The sequence below is a fragment of the Eretmochelys imbricata genome, chromosome 1, assembly GCF_965152235.1.
Source record: "Eretmochelys imbricata isolate rEreImb1 chromosome 1, rEreImb1.hap1, whole genome shotgun sequence".
Taxonomy (NCBI): domain Eukaryota; kingdom Metazoa; phylum Chordata; order Testudines; family Cheloniidae; genus Eretmochelys; species Eretmochelys imbricata.
This window is the reverse complement of record NC_135572.1, coordinates 20,057,519-20,075,951: the sequence shown is the minus strand read 5'-3', so window position 1 is coordinate 20,075,951 and position 18,433 is coordinate 20,057,519.

The window sequence follows — 18,433 nt, the reverse complement described above, 5'->3', positions numbered from 1 at the left end:
CAGTCCTTCCCAGAACAGCATCCTGTGATTAAGGAAGCCAAAGCCCTCCTGGCGACACCATCTGTGAGGCTATGCATTCACCTCCAGGATGCATCTGTCGCTGCTGGGGCCCCTACCCTTGACCGGCTGGATTGAAGAGAACAACACCTGTGCCCCCAGCTTCTTCTTTCTTACTCCAGAGCTCAGCAGTCAAGTCTAATCTGCTATGGGTCATAACTCGCAGTATCTTTAGTGCCCACATGGGTGAGCAGCATGGGGTTGCAGTCAGAGGGCTGGATGATCCTCGACAATCCCTTTGAAACTTCTCGGATACAGGCCCCTGGCAGGCAGCATACCTCCCAGGATGCCATGTCAAGCTGACTGATGGGTGCCTTCACCTCCCTCAGAAAGGATCACCACTACCCTCCATTTCCTCTTGGGTGTGGTGGCTATGATCCTCCTAGCTTTGGGGTTACAGAACTTCTCCTCCTCCACCTTTGGGGGTGATTCTTCATGCCTCATTGCCAGGGCAACATAATGATTCTTCATCACTATCGTAGGTGGGTTGGGAGCAGGGGCTGAGCACTGCCTGCCTCCAGAAGTAACCCGCAGCCAGCGTCCTCCTTGTGACAGAGCCTAATCTTCCTCCCCCAGTGGTGTGACAGCTGTCCTCTCTAGGTGGATTGAAATAGATATTCACCCTCCTTGGGACTTACCCCTTGATGCATTTATAGCCAGCAATCCTATTTCCTCTCAGCTTTCTTTTTTGCTAGACTAAGAGCCAAGCTTTCCCAGTTTCCTCTCACAAAATAGGCCCTTCATTCGCCCTGATCATCCTAGGCCCTGTTGCAATTTGAATTAATCTTTCTTGAACAGAGGGTGACCAGAATTCTACATCATATTTCAAATGAGGTCTTGCCAGTGCCTTGTATAACCGCATTAAGACTTTTCTTTCTCTGCTGGAAATGCCTCACCTGACACATCCTAGAATCACATTTGTCTTTTTCACAGCCACATCACATTGGTGGCTCATAGTCATCCTCTGATCAATCCACAAATCCAGGTCGCTCTCCTCCTTTGTCCTTTCCAACTGATGATCCCTCTGCTTGTAGCAGAAATTCTTAGTATTAGACCCCAAGTGTATGACCTTGTACTATTGAATTTCATCCCATTTCTGTCACCCAGTCTTCAAGGTCATCTGGATCTTCCTGTATCATATTCCGATCCTGCTCTGTATTAAAAGATGTCTCCCAAATTTGAATCAGTTTCCGCATCAGTAAAATGGGAATAATGACACAGACCTTATTTAAATACTTTAAGATCTGCAGATTAAAAACTCTATTAACAAAAGTTAGACACAATTCTATACCAGACATTTCATTTCTTTTTTATCATCAAATTTCATTATCAGACTCCTGCTTTTTATTGTTAAGGTCATTAATAAAAATATTGATGTGGTACCATTTCAAATGCGTTATTGAAGTCCAGGTATATTAGATTTACTGAATTCACTTATCTGAAAAATCAGATCTTCCTCAAAGAAATAAATAAGGCTAATCTGGCATTTATCTCCCTTTGGTAAACCCGTATTATTACATCCCCTTACTGTTTACCTCCATTAAATTAATTATTCTTTCCTTTACTGTTTGTTCTAAAGCATTGCACGACTATCTTTTTTTGTTCCAGACAGGGTGCGTCATATCCTCTAATATACAGATAAAGGCAATTGAATAATTTAATTGTGATATGAAAGACTGGCCTTTTAGCAACAATGCATGGTAATGTCAGATTTCACATTGGGGATCCTTTTCTCTACTCAGCAGCCTAAAATGTATGAGTCCAATGTGATTCCAGCTTAGAAGGAGTATGGAAATTGTCTGCATGTGAACTATTCCAAGTGCCTGTAACAAATTTTAGATATGCTTTCCAACAGTGGTCGTATCTGTTGATACCGAATGCCCAGTAGCAGGAGATGGATTCAATGATCTTGAACAGTGGCACTCAGCCATTAGCATGTTCTTTTTACTTAAGCCTCCCAGAGAAAGTAATGCACTTAAATCAGAGGTGGGCAAACTATGGCCCGCGGGCCACATCTGGCCCGCAGGACCGTCCTGCCCGGCCCCTGAGCTCTTGGCCCGGGAGGCTAGCCCCCGGCCCCTCCCCTGCTTTCCCCCTTCCCCCGCAGCCTCAGCTCACTGTGCCGCCAGCCCAGCGCTCTGGGCGGCGGGACTCTTGCTACGCGGTGGCGTGGCTGGCTCCAGCCGGGCGTGCGGCTGCCTGTCCTGGCGCTCTGGGGAGCGCGGCTGTAATGCCACCCGTGCTCCGGGCAGCACGATAAGGGGGCAGGGAGCAGGGGGGGTTGGACAGAGGGCAGCAGAGTTCGGGGTGGTGGTCAGGGGGCAGGGGTGTTAATAGGGGTCAGGGTGGTCTGAGGGCGGAGAACAGGGAGGTTGAATGGGGGCAGGGGTCCCAGGGGGGCAGTCAGGAAGTAGAGGGGGGTTGGATGCGGGGGGCGGGGGGCAGTCAGGGGCAGGGGTTCCTGGGGCAGTCAGGGGACAGGGAGAAGGGGTGGTTGGATGGGGCAGGAGTCCCCGGGAGGCAGTCAGGAGTGAGAGGAGGGGTTGGATGGGGCGGTGGGGGGCAGTCAGGGGCAGGGGTTCCAGGGCCGGTCAGGGGACAGGGAGAAGGGGTGGTTGGATGGGGCAGGAGTCCCCAGGAGGCAGTCAGGAGTGAGAGGAGGGGTTGGATGGGGCGGTGGGGGGCAGTCAGGGGCAGGGGTTCCAGGGCCGGTCAGGGGACAGGGAGAAGGGGTGGTTGGATGGGGCAGGAGTCCCTGGGAGGCAGTCAGGAGTGAGAGGAGGGGTTGGATGGGGCGGTGGGGGGCAGTCAGGGGCAGGGGTTCCAGGGCCGGTCAGGGGACAGGGAGAAGGGGTGGTTGGATGGGGCAGGAGTCCCCGGGAGGCAGTCAGGAGTGAGAGGAGGGGTTGGATGGGGCGGTGGGGGGCAGTCAGGGGCAGGGGTTCCTGGGGCAGTGAGGGGACAGGGAGAAGGGGTAGCTGGATGGGGCAGGAGTCCCCAGGAGGCAGTCAGGAGTGAGAGGAGGGGTTGGATGGGGCGGTGGGGGGCAGTCAGGGGCAGGGGTTCCAGGGCCGGTCAGGGGACAGGGAGAAGGGGTGGTTGGATGGGGCAGGAGTCCCCGGGAGGCAGTCAGGAGTGAGAGGAGGGGTTGGATGGGGCGGTGGGGGGCAGTCAGGGGCAGGGGTTCCAGGGCCGGTCAGGGGACAGGGAGAAGGGGTGGTTGGATGGGGCAGGAGTCCCCGGGAGGCAGTCAGGAGTGAGAGGAGGGGTTGGATGGGGGGGGCGGGGGGCAGTCAGGGGCAGGGGTTCCAGGGCCGGTCAGGGGACAGGGAGAAGGGGTGGTTGGATGGGGCAGGAGTCCCCGGGAGGCAGTCAGGAGTGAGAGGAGGGGTTGGATGGGGCGGTGGGGGGCAGTCAGGGGCAGGGGTTCCAGGGGCGGTCAGGGGACAGGGAGAAGGGGTGGTTGGATGGGGCAGGAGTCCCTGGGAGGCAGTCAAGAGTGAGAGGAGGGGTTGGATGGGGCGGTGGGGGGCAGTCAGGGGCAGGGGTTCCAGGGGCGGTCAGGGGACAGGGAGAAGGGGTGGTTGGATGGGACAGGAGTCCCCGGGAGGCAGTCAGGAGTGAGAGGAGGGGTTGGATGGGGCGGTGGGGGGCAGTCAGGGGCAGGGGTTCCTGGGGCAGTGAGGGGACAGGGAGAAGGGGTGGTTGGATGGGGCAGGAGTCCCCGGGAGGCAGTCAGGAGTGAGAGGAGGGGTTGGATGGGGCGGTGGGGGGCAGTAGGGGCGGGGAGTCCGGTGGCAGTCAGGGAACAGGGAGCAGTGGGCTGGATGGGGTAGGGGTCCCGGAGGGCTGTCAGGGGACAGGAAACAGGGGGAGCTGTCATGGGGCGAGAAGCAGGGGGGTCAGGTAGGGGGCGGGGGCCGGGCCACTCCTAGCTGTTTGGGGAGGCACAGCCTCCCCTAACCAGCCCTCCATACAATTTCAGAAATCTGATGTGGCTCTCAGGCCAAAAAGTTTGCCTGCCCCTGACTTAGATTAACCATCTAGAATTTCAGCCAAACGATACATATTTCAAAAAATTAGAAGTATGATATAAAAGAGTTAACATGGAATTGTTTTGCTGTCTTGACTAGAGCATCAAGCACCAGGTAAATGTTTAATGTGACTGGTATCTGCAGTTAGACTAGGTGGAATAATGTATAAGACTCATTGGTTCATCATACTTCGCAAGGAATAAAGGGATCATCACCTGGAGTCAGGAAAAATGACCTCCTCTATTACAGTTTTGTGCAATCAGGTATCTTATAGGGAGCTTTCACCTTCTTCTGCAGCATCTGCTAGGATGCTGGATTGTACACGAATGATCAGATTTTTGCTGTAATTGGTAATTATGCATGCACATGCATGCAGATTGTGCCATGTAACTGATATAACTGACTGGGGCAGGGGTGTGATTGGTCATGGGAAGCTGGAAATGTGGAAGATATAATCTTTGGAAAATCACACTTTAAACATTTGCATTTTTAATACTTATTTTATACTGGCAGTGGAGTTCTTGCTTTGAGATGGCCAAGCCAGCAGTCCGTCTTCTGTGTGCATGATAGAGAAATGTGCAAAACGTGCCCCATGAAATCCACTTGCAAATGAGGACCAGGAGACTTTGCCTGCAAAACAAAACTGCCTCCTTCCCCTTTCCTCTCTGCATCATTGTTTCAAGCAAGAAAAGAACTGCATAAAAAAAAAGTCCCTGCAAAGATGTACTGCTTAAAACAATACTTCTCTTTTTAGGCTACTTCTTACATTAAACATACAGGGCCAGACTCTCAGTTGGTGAAACTCCATTGTATTCAATTGACTTCAAAGAGAATTTGGCCTACTACAATGATATACTTGAGTAACAAAAATACAATTCTGAAATCGTACCATAAATCTGTGCCTCTGTCACAGGGTACAGCCCCTATCACCAGACTGGCACCTCCTCCTGGTTGTACTGGGCTCAGCTTGAGGCCAATGACCACATCCACAGTCTGCACACCAGCACTCTTGTCTCTGCTCTTGCCTACAGCTCCTCTCTCAGCTCCCGGAACCGCAGTGCCCACGTTGTGACTCAGCCCTCTGGCTAGGTTGGCATCTGTGTTTCCCCCTGCTGGAGGGGTATCTCTGTCCAACAGACCAGCCACTTCTCCAGTGGCTACTCTGGACCCCAGCCCAGGGATCCTGTAAAAAGCAGCCTCCTGCTGCTCCTCTATAACCTCTGTCAATGCAGCTCTGTTTCTCTGGGCGACTTCCCCGTCTGGCCGCAGCACCTTCTTCGCCCTCACCGCAGGGCCTTCAGCTATGCAGTCCCAGCAGCCTGTCCCTGCTTTGTCCAAGGTTCTTCCAGTTCTCTCAGCGCTCCAGGGATGCAGTCCTTACTCCCTGGGATCCCCGCAGCACCTGATCTTATTCTGCCCTGCGGCTCCCTTTTCTCTGAGCCTGCTGGGCCCAGACTGGTTGCTTCCTGCAACTCCTCCTTGGTTGGCTGTGCTTCATGCGGCCTCTCTGAGCCACTGGGAGGATTCACCTCAATTGCTTCTTTCAGGAAGGGCATGATTAACCCCTTCTATGCCTGTCTGGCACCCCCATCACAGCATCTCTGAGCCCATATTAATGAATTTAGCTTCTTATAACATCCCTGTGATATTGGCAGCATTATTTCTATTCTATTGATGAGAAGCTGAGGCACAGAAATATCCGCTGATTTGCCCAAGGTCATACCACAGAGAAGTACCAGAGACAGGGGAAAAAAAACCCCAAGAATCCTGACTTTCAAGTCTGTTCTGTGAGTGTTAGTCCCCACTGTCAATCTTGTTGACAAAGGACAACTCGTAACAGCTGTTATAAAAAAAAAATACAGGTTTATCTCTGTGATCAAATCTCCTTTGCACTGTCTTTCCCCCAGACAAAGGAAATCATTGTGACTTCCTCACTTCTCAGATGCATTTAGGAGCCCAGCGTAATAGATTAGAAAATTCTGGCCTCCGTTTATTATGCCTGCTGTAGCATGATTTTAATTGTCATTCTGGGGGATATATTGTGCACGTGGTTTGTTTGTTGTTGACTTTTTTTTTATCCAGAGTACATTGAATTTCAAAGCCTCACATTAAATTACCTTCATCCCAGTGTGAAACCTCAGCCCATGTATAGAAATGTGACTGGAGCAAACTGATGCCACAATAGCAGTAACTAAAATGGTATTTTTTCACCCCCACTCCCTCCCCCCCATCCCTCCAAAAAACCCTTTGCTATTTCAAAAAAGCATTTCACTACATAAGGATATTTGTTCAAACAAGCCCTATCCATATGGTTGTCAGAGAAATTATCGTAAATGTGAAGACAAGAAAGAATTCTTCGACAACCAAGACAATTACACTGAAACATCTTAATCAGTCAACTGCATAATGAATGTAAAGGAAAGCAGTTTAACATTCTGTTAGACAAATGTCTTATTGACCACAGGTGCAGCTGCTGTTGCTATTGCCCGTGTCCTATGGCAAGGCTGGACTCACTGAAGCTTCTTTTTTGAACATCTGGAGGCTTTAATTCTCCCAGGTATATAAGTGAAGTTGAGGGAATGTCTGGGGCGCGCTCAGCTGCAGGGGAATAGGGCATTACAACAGACATCTAGTTGGAACATCTTCAGCTTGGAGCACCTGTATCACAGAAAACCGCTGTCCCAGGTACTCTATAAGAGTATCGATTTCTTGTTATGCCTGGGAAGAGGTCTTTGGCTCAGGTCTGGCTGAATCAATAGAGTGTATAACACTTTCTTCCCGGAGTATATGGGAAGCCCATTCAGCCAGTCCTCACAATGTCATTCCACAATTTAGTGCCTCCTGTTTTGATTTGTGTACTGCAGCAGGGACTCCACGGCACTCTACCCTAGGTAGCCATTGAAGATATTCTACCTGCAGTAGCTGAAATGCACGTTAGTGTATATGGCTCAGCACTTCTTATAGCATTCAGCAAATCATCAGCATCCACTTCTGTAAGCTGGTGGAATTCTCGGACTAGCTATCTGAATATTTTGCTTCTGCACAATTCCTGATGCAGTGAAAAGCAAACTGGCCCAGTGCAGATATTTAACACTTGGGCCCATTCAATGCAGGGGAGCTTGCTTAGGTAACAGGATGGGGGGTGCTGAGGTAATATTATGTATAATTAACTCTCCCTTTTTACTGCACTTCCACCTACTTCTCTGCTGAAGCACAGGGCAGAGATCAGGTCTTTCAGGATTTTTTTAAAGGCATATTACACAGAGTTAAGCCATGGGGAGAGAGTGCAATACAGTTTTTTAAAGAATAACTATGACATCTGTAACCAGCATTTGGAATAATGCTAATAACGTTTATTAAGCAACTATTATTCAGTCACTATTTGTGATTTCCTACGCAGGTTTCCCTACTCTGTTGTCACATAAGTTTTAGTGAAAGGGATATCTTAGCACACACACATACATACGCACTCCCTCTCATCGTTTGACAGAGATAACGTCTCAGTCTCTGCAGTGAGGCATCAGAAATGCATGTTTGTTACCCAGACTCCTCAGAGTCAGAGGAGAATGGCAACCCCACAGTTCCTCTCCAAACTTCTCAACATCTCCTGAGCAAAGCAGTCTGAAGTTCCTCACAGCCAACAAGTCCAGTTCTGGAGTCTATAGCTATCTGTCTCCTCAGCATCTAGAGAGATAGGGAGTCTGTAGTGTGGAACCAAAGTGTCACAGGCTCTGGGAAACACTTCTTACAGCAGACACATCTTGGTCCTGCATTGCCCTGCCACTGAATCCACAGGGTCATCTCCAACATCCCATATGTATAACCTTTTCCCCACTGAGCTCTGCTTGGCTTAGCTGGCACATGGTACGTGGTGGAGGCATAGAACCTGCGAGACTGCTTATCCTTAATGGAAACCCTCAGCACAGCTTCAGAGACAGCTGCCAAGTATGCCTTGTAACAACCATACTCCCTCCGACTCCCTCCTCTAGACACTTCTTTACCCTTCTAACTAAGTGCCCTGCACGCCTCTCTGTTTGTGTGGTGTGGACTCTGCCCGATGAATTCTAGATACTATTTGACCTGCTCCTCTTCAGCATTTATTGATAGAGCTGAGTGAAGTCAACTGAGAGTCCTTGTTTCTGATTGGTGATTCCTAGAGCTGCCATCCCGGCTGAGCAGGTCTAGGCACTAAGCCTTAGACCTGGTATGGGGACAGTAAAAGACAACATGGAGACTGCACTGGCTGGGAGGTTGTGCACTACCTGCTGAAATCACTGTTAATTGAAATCACTAAGAGCTGGGCTAAGTGGTGGAACCTGAGAACCTGCCATGGCGGGAGCAGCAAGCAGTGGTGGACAGTGGCAGCAGAAAGACCGTGGCTAGTGGTGGCAGAGAAAAAGGAGCATCTGTGAGACAGTTGCAGAGGCACTGCGAAATGCCCACTTCTGGGGGGGGAGGGGGAGGAGGAGATGAACCCCCATGAATGCACTTCTGAACTCTGGGTCTTTGCTGACAAAGGCCAGCCAACTGTGGGTGGGATGTAGCAGAGGGAGAGGAGAGTGCTATATTAAAGGGACATTCATTGTTGGACTATCACATCTCAAGGTGGGAAACTGAGGCAAAGGATACTGCCCAACACACTGTGGGGTTGGGTTTGCTTATGGTCACATGCTTTTGAATATGCTTGTGATATTTTCCCAAATTAATAAAAGTTCTCTTTTGTTATACACAGGCTCAGTGCTGGCGAGAAGGGAAGTGTTGCCTCTTTGAGGTGCCCAGGGGTGGTGTTAAGTTTTCCCAGATTACTGGGTTGGGTTGGGGCTCAAGCAGGTTCTGTTTTGTATTGTTAAGAGGAACCCCTAGACATTGAACCCAGCCCGTGTCGCTGCCGACTCCACCTGGCAGAAGGGTTATACTTCTGTGGTGTCTCTCCACTTCACCTTCAGAGGATAAGCAAGCTGCCAGGTATGCTGGTAGGCAGATAGTGTAGGAGGCTATTTGCATCAATGGTGATCGTCTCATAGTTTCCTTATCCTCTCCCCTTGGTCTGTATCCATCTGTCATCTCTATTTTAGATCATAAGCTCTTTTGTGGGCAGGGACCATCTTTTTGTTGTGTATTTGTACCGCACCTGGCACAATGGGGTCCCCGCTCCACATCTGGGCTCCTAGGCGCGATGATGATGATGATAATAAAAAGGGAGAGGGTTAGCAACCAGCTCTGTGTGATATTGATAGGCATCAGCCATAATTTGTTGTTCTGTCAAAGATTCAGCATGCCAATTATGGGAAATGATGTGCAGTTGCTTAAAACTGATTGTAAATTGTATCTGACTGATTGGCAGAATAATGAGCTGAGGTTGTGGGAATCAACGCTGGGCACACACTGTACCTTTTCATGCCATCAGCATTTTGCAGCTGCAGGGAGTTTGACACAGTGGCAGTTCTTCGTCTGCTCATAAGAGTACGGATTCAACTGGCAACTCCACACAAGTACTTCACATGAGTATTGTTTTGTTTCCCTGTGTGATTTGCTCCTGGCTGGTATCCACCCTCTCAGAGCCTCTCCACATGTCTGCTTGTGCACTTTACACCTCAATTTTGTTTTAGTTGATATTCATTACGGTGCCCAGTGTCTATGTAAAAATTGCTTTTTACCTCTTGGACAGAGATACTGGTAGTAAAATACACTTTTTCCCTGAAGAAGCCCCACCCTTCCAGTCACCTTTCAAAAGATTGCTAAAATGCATATGAAAATGGTGCATGTCTGGCTGATTGGTATACAAGAGAAACTAGACAAAATACTGCTTCTATGTTTAATTAAACATGAGTTAATTTTGAACCCTAAAAGTGATTATATTAAGTCCATTTGTGTCTGTATGTACATATTATACATAACTTCTGTGTATTACTTTCCTAAAATGTGTGTGTGTGTGTGTGTGTGTGTGTGTGTGTGAACGCGCACGCGAGAGAAATGTGTATACACACATGCATGCACAACACACACAGTTTACAGGTGCTTAAACAGGACATAAGTAGTTCATAGCCTATTGCAAGGCGGTGAATTTCATCCTTTGAAACCAACAGTTTTCTCTTTATTCATTAAAGCAGTTGCACATGCAACATAAGTAAAAAGGTTGAACACGTCGTTTCACTCTGCCTGCAGCTGGCAGGACATTATCTCTGTGGGCTTCCTGAGTTCGGAACCTCCTCTCCACTCCTTGGTGTGGCAGAGCCCAGCTTTGGTCAACTTCTGGGCAGGCATGTCCCACAGCCCGTTTTTCCTCCCATGTTGCAAATGCTGTGAAGGAAGGAGTGGTCTGAGATAGATAGGGGCAACCCTCTTGTTTATGCTGTGATTTTTAATTTATGGGATAGGCACCCTCAGCACTGGATTTTAAAAATCGAAGTAATAATAATAAACACTAAGAACAATACTACGTTTCACATAGAAAATACAAGGTCACTATATGCATCTTCAAGAAGAACAGTGTAATTCTGAACAGGAAAAAGAACAACATTAATTATGAAGTTTTTTTTATAAAAAAATATGTAATAACTTAAACACATTTTTGTCTTCTGTGAACATAACAAACAGATATGAGTTTTCAAGATATTTGCCATCGGTATCATTTCTCATGCTGGTAAATTTCTCTATGGGAGAGGAGATCCCATGATTTATTAAACTGTTCATTTCAAGGGCTGTTGCTGGGGGATTTCCAGTCAGTAGCTATAACCACTCTGGCAGCTAATTATAACGGTTGTAAAAGGCAGCAAGGGGAACTATTATCAGGGCCACCTTCAGAGGCTGAAAGTGCTAATCCTGGTGTGAGATTAATTTAGGAGTGTAGCTTTTATTATTATTTAGTATTTGTATTACAGTAGCACCTAGAGGCACCTAGAACAGGGCCTCAGGGTGCTAGGTACTGTATGAATGCACAGTAAAAGACAATCCCAACCTCCAATGTTTTAGGCTAAAAAACAAGAAGGCAGATGGAACAAACAAGCTGATTATGGTAACAAGTAATAGAACAAGTCAGACCATATGAAAATGATGCACTTCTGAGGGATTGGCATGCAAGGGAATGTGGACAAAATACTGCTTGTGCTATACCTGCTTTCAAACCACTTGAATGTTTAATGAAACAAGTAAATTTTGGATACTAAGAGTGATATTAAGTACACTTGTGTGTGTACATATATATAAACTTATGTCTACTACTTTCCGTGTGTGTGAGAGAGAAAGAGAGACAGAAATGTTTATACACACACACACACATTGTGTATAGGTACTTAAATGGGACAGAAGGGGTTCATAGCCTATTGCAGGAAGGTGAATTTCATTCTTTGAGGCCTACACTTTTCTCTCTTTCCTATTATTTATTGAAGTTGCAGATAAAACACGTAAAAGGCTGGCATGAAGGTGGTGGGGAGAAGGAGCTTGAAACAGGGGTGAAGTGACTTGCTCAGGGTCACACAGCAGTCAGTGTCAGAGTTCACCCATCTGGACTCAGAGCTCCTACACATCACTTGTCGACTTTCAGTTTACCACCACCATTACAAGCACAGTAAAATCAACACCACAACCAGGGCTTCCCATATTGGTGCATATCCACCCATTCCAAATTTGCTGTGACCTGAGAATCCTTCAGGAGTCCCATTGTATTAGAGGGAGCAAGGATCTTCCAATATTTAAGAGACTAAATAACATACTGCAGTTCCTACTCAAGTTAGAAAACCTTTTTGGCAGTCAGCGTAAGACCTTGAAATCTTGGGGTTCTCCTCCAAAGATTGACGGCAAGCAAGGATGCCACTGCCCTGAACAAATACATCTTGTCAAGGTTCCTCCCCCACTCTGAACTCTAGGGTACAGATGTGGGGACCTGCATGAAAAACCTCCTAAGCTTATCTTTAGCAGCTTAGGTCAAAACTTCCCCAAGGTACAAAATATTCCACCCTTTGTCCTTGGATTGGCCGCTACCACCACCAAACTAATACTGGTTACTGGGGAAGAGCTGTTTGGACGCGTCTTTCCCCCCAAAATACTTCCCAAAACCTTGCACCCCACTTCCTGGACAAGGTTTGGTAAAAAGACTCACCAATTTGCCTAGGTGACTACAGACCCAGACCCAGACCCTTGGATCTTAAGAACAATGAACAATCCTCCCAACACTTGCACCCCCCCTTTCCTGGGAAATGTTGGATAAAAAGGCTCACCAATTTGCATAGGTGACCACAGACCCAAACCCTTGGATCTGAGAACAATGAAAAAGCATTCAGTTTTCTTACAAGAAGATTTTTAATAAAAATAGAAGTAAATAGAAATAAAGAAATCCCCCCTGTAAAATCAGGATGGTAGATACCTTACAGGATAATTAGATTCAAAACATAGAGAACCCCTCTAGGCAAAACCTTAAGTAACAAAAAAGATACACCGACAGAAATAGTTATTCTATTCAGCACAGTTCTTTTCTCAGCCATTTAAAAAAATCATAATCTAACACGTACCTAGCTAGATTACTTACTAAAAGTTCTAAGACTCCATTCCTGGTCTATCCCCGGCAAAGACAGAATATAGACAGACACACAGACCCTTTGTTTCTCTCCCTCCTCCCAGCTTTTGAAAGTATCTTGTCTCCTCATTGGTCATTTTGGTCAGGTGCCAGCGAGGTTACCTTTAGCTTCTTAACCCTTTATAGGTGAGAGGAGCTTTCCCCTGGCCAGGAGGAATTTCAAAGGGGTTTACCCTTTCCTTTATATTTATGACACATCTCATCAAGGACCCATGGAAAATATAGTCCACTTTGAATTGTATCCACACATCAGACAGATCCACATATCAGCTGGACTGAGTAAGCCCAACTCAGTAACCCAGCCAGAGAGATTTCTCAAAACCCACCACGTGGGCTCTGTATTTTGGCAGCACTGTGGAACTTCCTCCCCACTTTAAAAGGCCCCATGGAATGGGTACCTGAAGTGCACTGGGGCAGTTAACTTGCCTTTCAATCCCCTGTCCAGAGAGACTTAAGAAAGTCCACAAAGGGCGGGGCCCCCTTGTAAGTAGTGAGAGACTGTGACCTGTGCTGAAATTGTTACCCAGGGTTTTCAGAACCTGGAGCCGTGGCAACTTTTATTATTTGTCTGCAGGAGGTGTCAGGAATAAATCAATGGGGGCACATGCATCCATCTGATAAATAATGGGCACAAACCAAAGTGCTTTCACCTAAAACTACATTTTATTAGGTCTCAAGCATGCGTACATACACACACACACACACGCTGTAGCAATAGGTTTAAAGCATTTCAAAAACTTTGATAGTTACCCCAAAAGTCTGAAATGGTTTTGAGAGATCAGTAGCCAGATTTCTGGGGGCCCCTCCTCCGTCTGACTGCTGGAGAGTTTAGATGCCAGATCCTTGACCAAAGAAAACTTCCTGGATTGTTCCAAAACAAATTCTTTCACCTAATCGTTTATAGTTAACTTCAAACAAAGCACATAACCTACAGTGGCTCCTAGTGCGTCACCATAGTAACCCCTAATGGGTCACCAATTCTCCTACTTTCAGCAAAACTACTCATTATCTCTTATCAAAACATTTCTAGTCCTAGCAATAATAAGACTTACATATCAAAGATGTCAGAAGCACTTGAGATCAAGGTCTGCCGTTCAAATACTCCTCCTATGCTCATAATACATTCACTTCTTGTCCCAATCTCCCACTATGACAGCAATAACTGCAAACAGTTATTTGGCCTTGCGTTTCAGGGCCTAAGATTTTCTTAGCAATGCAATGTTTGGTTTTCAGCTGGCAGTGGCTGACTGCAGTACTATAAAATTCTAGAATAACAGAGTCACCCAGAGTAAATAACCGGGTGCGGCCATGTTCTCCCACCATCTAGGAGGAAAAGCCTCAGAGGCTTCCTTTACAGAGACAAAAAATGTTGTTGCATAATAATTTAGGACCTATAGCTCACAGACCTTATACGCAAAGACTTTCTATGTAGACTTTTGTCAATTTGTTTCTATGATTGAGAAGTTTAAAAAGTTTCACCCTCTCTTGTGCATGTTCATTAATAATCAGTAAGGAATATAATTTGGAGGTCCCTCCTCCAGTGGAGGATTAATGATTTTGCCGCCCCTAGGCCCTGAAATAATTGCCGCCCCCCAGCAGCTCCCACCCCCCCCATTGCTGCTCACCTCCGCTCTGATTCCGACTCCAACTCCTCCCCTGAGTGCGCTGCCGGATCCTGCTTCTCCCCACTCCCTGCCAGTGCTCGTGTGCGAAACAGCTTCGTGGAAGGGGGAATTGGTGGGAATGTGGCGCGCTCAGGAGAGGAGGCGGGGCTGGGGATTCGAGGAAGGGGACCAATAGGGGCAGGGAGGGAGCAGGGAAGGGGTGGAGTTGGGGCGGGGCCAGGGGCGGAGGGCGCAAACCGGCGCCGGGGGAAGCAGCCTCTGGCTGCTATTATAAATTTGCTGCCTCTGCAAATTTGCCACCCTAGGCCTAGGCGTTAATACGCCGCTGCCCTCCTCCCTTCGTCATTGTAGAATTTTATAAATTCCAGTTTATCTAGAGCCAGAATTTATCCTGGTGAGCATCTAATCACTAGAAGTCCCAGTGAAGTCAATATAGGACGGTTGGTGAGAAGAACTGCTGTACAATGGGAATAACGTGTATATAACCCGGCTTTTAATGGCTGCAGGAAATATTTAGAATTCTGAACTGATTACGCTGAAAATAAGTGGCAGCATGGTCTAATGGATAGCATTACAGTCCTGTGAATCAGGAAAGCTGATTTCTGCTCTTGGTTTTCCCACTGACCTTCTAGATGACCAACGGACAAGTCATTTCACTTCTTTGTTCTTCTCTTTCCCATTCCCAGACTTTGACTACGTAGATGGAAAACTCTTCAGGGGAGGGACAGTGTCCTGCTATGTGTTGTACAATGCCTAGCTCAAAGAGGTCCAGTCTTGGTTTGGGCTTCTTATTGCTATTGTAACGTAAATAGTACATAATAAATAATGATGATAAGAAAATGGAAGCATTATTTTTTCTGAAATTATTTGTAGGTCATAACTATGCTTTTCCCCCCTTTTAATTGTGTAACACCTTCTCTTGACCAAACTTAATATCCTCTGGTGATATAAGAACACAGTGGAGTCTTGTAAGGGAGAAAATGGAGGAGATAATGGTTAGCAACATACCTGTGCTTTGAGTAACACTTCAATGAATTCTCTTCCTACTGAGAGGGATTTAAGATTCTGACCTGTAATAAAACCCTAATAAATCCCTGAGCTAACTGAACTGTGGTTTGTCTCCTGATGTTGTACTGTTCTCTTCACCGAGCTCCAGATTCCCAGAATGTAGTGAAGAATAGGATGACAGCTAGTTAGCCCATGGTTGGCCCCCTGAAAAGGAGAATCATGGCCATCTTTCCCCATGGTCATCCATACTGAGGAAGGATAGCTGCATTCTAAGTTACAGGAGAGCAGACACACGGTGAAAAGCTAGCAATCTCGCTACCTTTAAAGGAAGCCACGTTACTTGGAGCTGTACACCATTAAAGCCCACACAGTAGACCGTCTGTCCAATTTACTGAATGCCTGATTATCCTAAGGCAGGGGTGGGCAAACTTTTTGGCCCAAGGGCCACATCAGGATGGGGAAATTGCTTGCAGGGCCGTGAATATAGGGCTGGAGCAGGGGATTGGGGTGCAAGAGGGAGTGCGGGGTGTGGGAGGGAGTGCCGTGTGCAGGAAGGGGCTCAGAGCAAGGGGTTGGGGCACAGGAGGGGTGTGGGGTATACGAGGGGGCTCAGGGAAGGGGGTTGGGTGCAGGAGGGGATGCACAGTGAGGAAGGGGGCTCAGGGCAGTGGTGCAGGGAGGGGTGTGAAGTGCAGGAGGGGGTTGGCGTGCAAGAGGGCAGGGATAGGATACAGAGGGACCTAGACAAATTGGAGGATTGGGCCAAAAGAAATCTGATGAGGTTCAACAAGGATAAGTGCAGGGTCCTGCACTTAGGACGGATGCATTCCATTCCAATGCACCGCTACAGACTAGGGACTGAATGGCTAGGCAGCAGTTCTGTGGAAAAGGACCTAGGGGTGACAGTGGACGAGAAGCTGGATATGAGTCAACAGTGTGCCCTTGTTGCCAAGAAGGCCACTGGCATTTTGGGATGTATAAGTAGGGGCATAGCCAGCAGATCGAGGGACGTGATCGTTCCCCTCTATTCGACATTGGTGAGGCCTCATCTGGAGTACTGTGTCCAGTTTTGGGCTCCGCACTACAAGAAGGATGTGGATAAATTGGAGAGAGTCCAGCGAAGGGCAACAAAAATGATTAGGGGTCTGGAACACATGAGTTATGAGGAGAGGCTGAGGGAACTGGGATTGTTTAGTCTGCAGAAGAGAAGAATGAGCGGGGATTTGATAGCTGCTTTCAACTACCTGAGAGGTGGTTCCAAAGAGGATGGTTCTAGATTATTCTCAGTGGTATAAGAGGACAGGACAAGGAGTAATGGTCTCAAGTTGCAGTGGGGGAGGTTTAGGTTGGATATTAGGAAAAACTTTTTCACTAGGAGGGTGGTGAAACACTGGAATGCGTTACCTAGGGAGGTGGTAGAATCTCCTTCCTTAGAAGTTTTTAAGGTCAGGTTTGACAAAGCCCTCGCTGGGATGATTTAATTGGGGATTGGTCCTGCTTTGAGCAGGGGGTTGGACTAGATGACCTCCTGAGATCCCTTCCAACCCTGATATTCTATGATTCTAAGAGGGGCGCGGCAGGGGGCTCAGGGCAGGGGGCTGGGGTGTAGCAGGGGGCTCAGGACAGGGAGTTGGGGTGTGGGGTGCAGGAGGAGTTAAGGGTGCGAGTTCCGGCCCAGTGCCACTTACCTAGAGCAGCTCTGGGGTGGCAGCGTCATGCACCGAGGCCAGGGCAGGCTCCCTGCCTGCCCCGGCCCCAGCTCCGCGCCACTCTGGGAAGTGGCTGGCACCACATCCCTGCGGCCCCTGGGGAAGGGGGCGCAGAGGGCTCCACACACCTGTGGGTACCTCCCCCAAAGCTTCCATTGGCCGCAGTTCCCCATTCCTGGCCAATGGGAGCTTCTGGGGAGGTACCCACAGGCAAGAGCAGCACACGGAGCTCTCTGCGCTCCCCTGCAGGGACATGGTGCCGGCCGCTTCCTGGAGCAGCGCGGATCCCGCGGCACCACGGGTGTGACAAATCCACAGGCTGGATCCAAAGCCCTGAGGGACTGGATTCGTCCCACAAGCCGTAGTTTGCCCACCCCTGTCCTAAGGTCTTACCTGTCCTTTGAACTTTCAGAAAACAGGGGAATAAACAACTTTTTTTTTTTTAGGGGAGGGCTAGAGTTAAAATATCAGCTGAATATCACTTCTTTAAAACTTGACAGATTTAGTTATGGTACAAAACTATTAATAAAAGTGAGATAAATGAGCTTCTGTTCCAAACTCATCATTTATTTTATTAATGCAATCTCTATTTTTTAGGGGGAGGGGTGGCTAAAGTTCCCCCAAGAACTCTGGTTTATGCCCATGAATAATCAGGATCATGTTGTATCTACCTTAGGGCTTTGAGTTTTCTTTTTTTGGCTAGGCATTGGAAGAATGCTGTTTTAAAAGATCCATGTTAGCAAAACGGATCTACCAGAGTTGTCCATAAAATGTTAAATCTTTTCCCTTCCCCACCATATCTTAACTTGACAAACTCATGGTCTGAACACTTTCTGACATTATTCAGAAATCACTACATGATAAGTGTTCTTGAAAATAGTTGTTTGAAAAAGAGCCTTACTGCTAAGCCATGTAAAATGAATTGATGTGCTAAAGCATTCCTGGAGCTACTGGACTGTGAAAATATCGGCAACAACACAACAAATAGTACAGTTTACTATCCTTATCTCACCCACATTAGCTCTCCGACCCGCATGTTTTCAGCGTGGTTACAGCACACAACCTATCTCTTCCTAAACAGCACCAGAAGGCAATTCAAACTTTTACTGCAGTGGCCAAGAGGTCAGACCAAGATCCAGTTACACAGACAATCAACTAAGCATTGCAGAATGTAGTGGAGAAAAAAATTGGGGAAGTCCCCCATGTACATGCAGATTTTTTTCCTACTCATTACAGATAGGTGTGTAAAGAGGCAGTCATGCTATTCCCTAATGTGATTTGGTGGTCTGTGCCAGACCTCAACTCATATCCCATCTTCTGCTTGATCTGGTAGGATATTGATGCGTAAGCATTCAAGATCATTTTCTTCCAAGTTATCAGTGACTCAGAAACAGGTAATGCGATTTTTGACAGAGTGCCACTCCCCCT